This window comes from Parambassis ranga, unplaced genomic scaffold (assembly GCF_900634625.1).
Source record: "Parambassis ranga unplaced genomic scaffold, fParRan2.1 scaffold_146_arrow_ctg1, whole genome shotgun sequence".
Classification (NCBI taxonomy): Eukaryota; Metazoa; Chordata; class Actinopteri; family Ambassidae; genus Parambassis; species Parambassis ranga.
In genome coordinates, this window is record NW_021144719.1 from 10,721 (window position 1) to 14,852 (window position 4,132).

General features: G+C 41.6%; 1 long non-coding RNA gene across 1 annotated transcript; it reads right to left on the minus strand.

Moving 5' to 3' along the window:
* Window positions 1-310: 310 nt before the first annotated feature.
* LOC114429500 (uncharacterized) lies at window positions 311-1,302 on the minus strand. Its single transcript, XR_003669752.1, has 4 exons — window positions 1,293-1,302; window positions 795-851; window positions 552-665; window positions 311-365 (listed from the first exon to the last, which is right to left on the minus strand). It is a non-coding gene; the product is annotated as an uncharacterized LOC114429500 (long non-coding RNA).
* Window positions 1,303-4,132: the final 2,830 nt, after the last annotated feature.

Below are 4,132 nucleotides of genomic sequence, written 5' to 3' on the forward strand. Positions count from 1 at the left end.
TAATCAGCTTGACAGACTGGTGGCTGGAGGTGCAGCAGGTGGTGTACAGGAGAAGAGCAGAGGGGAAAGTACACAGCCTTGGGGGGGTACCGGTGCTGATGGTCCTTGTGTCCGAGACATTCATCCCCAGCCTCACATGCTGTCTCCTGTCTGTCAGGAAGTCAGTGATCCACCGGCAGATGGAGTCTGGAACAGCAGCAGGGACAGTTGTCTTGGAGGAGAGCTGGGCGGATTGTGTTGAAAGCAGAGCTGAAGTCCACAAACAGGATCCTAGCATTGGTTCCCGGGGAGTCCAGATGCTGCAGGATGTAGTGAAGGGTCAGGTTGACAGCATCGTCCACAGATCTGTTAGCTCTGTAGGCGAACTGCAGGGGGTCCAGGAGGGGTAAAATAAAAATGAATAACTACAGAAAGTCTCCGCAGCGTTTTAATAGGTCACTGTCATTCATAGTTTGGAGAAGGTTTCTCTCCATTTAAGGAACTCGTTAATATAACTAATTATATAAATACACAAGCTGGAGTGGGTAGTTTTATCACTGCTCTAAGCTCACCTCTCTTTGTGCCCCCCTTCCTCCGACTGTGGCTCTTTGGTGCGGAGGCACATTCTAGCAGGGATGGCACCGTGCTCTCATCTTCTGACCCCTGTGCATGTGGAACACTGGCGCCTGCATGCAGCAAAGGTTTACTGAAGCAGCATATGTGATAGCAAGCAATTCACAATAATCAAAGATTTGTTTTAATATATGGCATGTGTGTCTTTTAAAGATGATTGAAAAACAACAATGTGGAAGTACCTTCTTGCAGCGATGTCATGTTGTCCTCAGCTTCCAACTCATGATCCTCACTGGCATCTGGGTGCATAAAACAGTCATTACAAATACATTTGGAGTGCCACAGGAATGAGTATTCAGACTTGCTATGTAGAAAGGAATAAAATATTCTATTAAAGCACATAACCAAATATTATACTATACTTAAATGTGTCTAGAACAGTCGACACAGTTTTTGTAGCACAATGTGCAGTCCATGGTAACTTTCTCCATTTTGCCATTATGGCTTCCTGTAGCGTGCTAAATAAAAATTCTATGTGAACATAGGCTATAAGGGCTGCATGAACTGGTAGGATTACATTATAAAACCATGCAAATACTACTCAGACCTTTCTATTCAAAAAGATGCTTGGCAACGTGTAATAAGTAGTACTTCTTGCAATCAGTAGGCCAAGCAAAATCCACAGGCAGTCCAGTATTTAGATCAAATGAATAATTCACAGCCAGTTAAAAAAACCTCACCCATATCTTCTGCGTCCTCTTGTGAACACCTCTCCATGTCAGCAGTCTCTAAAATGGTAATTGATAGAGATCAATCAAGAGTACACAAACATCCAACTCTGAAATATTGACCCTAGATAGCAGTTAAATGGACAACATCAAAACATTCACGTATCAAAATATAGTACAGTAGGTATACTGTTTACATCAAGGTGAATTTCATCCAGACTCTTTCCTTTGTATTCTCCCAGGCGTCCCTGTTCCATTGCAAGAAGAACTTTGCTTATTTTTGCTAGTTGGAGGGTGCCCTCTGGAAGCCAGTAGTGTGTTCTGTGGACTTCGATGTTATGCCCAAGAAAGTCAGCTAACTGGTCAAGTTCTGTTGTCTTGAGATTCAGAACAGTGGATAGGGTGGCAATGTGTTTCCTGAGCTTTGTTGAGGTTAGTGCTTTTGGATTCTTTATGCCATTACATTCATTCACCAACTGTCTTATGCAGTCAGAACCCCTGAGATAATGGACAGACTGTGGCAAAGCAAATAATCTGTTTTCATCCAGCACTCCACATTCTTCTCGCTTCTCAGTCAGAGCATCTAGTGATTCTCTCATGAGAGGAGTGAGGAGAACAGGAACTTTCCTTCCTCTTTTTCCCACAATGGTTATCCGAACAAAATGTTTGCAAAGCTTCTGCTCAAGAGCTGTAAGGGCCAAGTTACATCATCATGCGTTTCTGACATGTCCTTTGACAAGTACACAGACAGAGGCGTTCTGGATAGCTCACCCGCTCTCCGGCGATTGAAGAGGATAACTTGTGCTAGGGTCACTTTAGCAAGGTCTTTCCAGTTTGAGGGTGAAGGCTCTTCGGTGAGGGTATTCAAGTGTTGCTGCTGTTTCTCTGATAAAAAGCAATGGAGATTCTGGACATCCTGAGTGAATGGGAGGAGTTGAGGAGAATTCCACTTGGTTTGGTCAAGTTGAGTTAGTGCTTGACTTGCAATGTCAAATTTCCAACTTTCTTGGTATAGCTGTGCAAATTCATCAGCATCTTGGACAGCTTGTTTATCTTTTGTCTTCAATCCTTCCGACTTTATAAACATGGCCAAAGAACGCAAGCTGTGTCCAACTTTGCGAGCAAGAGATGGACGGTGAAATTTGCCAGTTTTATCATTGAACCCAGCCAGGGATCGTGCAGCAGAGACAACATGACTGTACTGTTCAGGTTTTATGAGGTCTTTGACAGTCTTCACAGGTGCAACCTTTTTTGCTTCCAGTAGCAGTCTGCCAAGTTCTCTCAACTTTTGTCGAATATGCTGGTGTTGGCTAGTTACCCTCTCATTCTTGGTAAAGAGTCTGCACCCATACTCCAGAATGCATGGGTCTTCCTTTATTGCAACTGCAATATTGTCTTGATTCATGTCACTTAAGAACTTCCACTATGCTTCACCAGTCCAAGTGGAGCAGGTTCAGTAAAAGCACACAATGCCTGGACTCTAGTTTTACCTTGTGATGATTTACCCTTAGGCTTGAATTTGCAGACCTGAAAATGTCGCCACATCACTCTTTTTGTGAACAATCCATAGCAGTACACACAATGTGTAAATTCTTGTCCTTTCATCTTTTCTTTGGTTGTTTCCATGGGATCATTTTCCTCTGTGGGATTCCAAAACTTCAATGTTATGCTCAAAGTTGCCTTTATTTCGGATATAATCTAATTGGAGTCGCCTTTCTTTTGAGTTTTTTGGCAAACTTAAAGCTTTGACAACTTACGAATTAAATGTCTTGACATTTTTTGAACCTGTTGTCCACAGTAGAAGCAGTGATGTTTCTTGTTATAACTTCTGGAACCATCTTCTTTTTTCAAAGCTGGATTAACGTACACGGATGGCTCTTCTACCATTTCATCTTCATTAGCATGTGCTGTGACAATAGGAAATCTTTGTGTGGAATCAGGTTCTGTTTCAAATCTTCCGTACTGCCTAGACTCACACTGGGGCTGACTGGAGGACTTTGTTCTCATCCGACTTGTAGAATCAACTTTGTCCTTTTTCTTATTTTCCATGGACAACTCCATGCTGCTGTCACTGTCTGTGCTTTCCTCCCTGAAATGTGGAATATACTCCTCTTCACTACCTCCGCTTGTATTGTCTGATTCTACAAGAGACTTTTGAAAAAAGAAAACTCAAGTTAATAACTGAGCCTCCACTTAGTTTGTCATGTATGACAACCTATCTACATTTCAGTTATATGCTGCAATATCAGAATTTCTTAAAACCCTAAAAGGAATCAATCAGAACAGTACAGTAAAGTCAATATAGATCCTAACATGTATCATTCACAAAATACCATGCCTATGCTTTTTACAAACTACAGAACAAATATAAAGATTGTAAAAGCATGTGTGTTCTGTTGGTCCGCTTTAATTATAAAATGAAGGGGGAAAGAAAAGGCCTACCGGGTGCCAACAACTTCTCTTTGGCCTTTGTGAAGCAATTTCAGAGTTTGATGTGGAAGGGTGAGCATCGTCATCATCACTTGAATCATAGAGAGCATCGGAGCATGGCATTTCATCCATCTGCAAAACAGTTGTCAAGATATTTTTAATCATTCATTCTTAATGTAATAAAAAATATTACATTGGGAAAAGTGAGAAATGGCCATTAACACATACCAGAATACTTTTTGTCCTCCTAAGCTTTGGAACAGCTTCATTGTATGAGTGCAGACTGAATCTATCTTTATTGAATCATCATCAGTTTCAAGCACAACACTCTTATCTGAGTCAGACACAGATTTAGCAACATCTGACACTGCATCTTTCTGCAAAACAGAGACACATGCAGATGTGGTTCATGACTTTCCTTA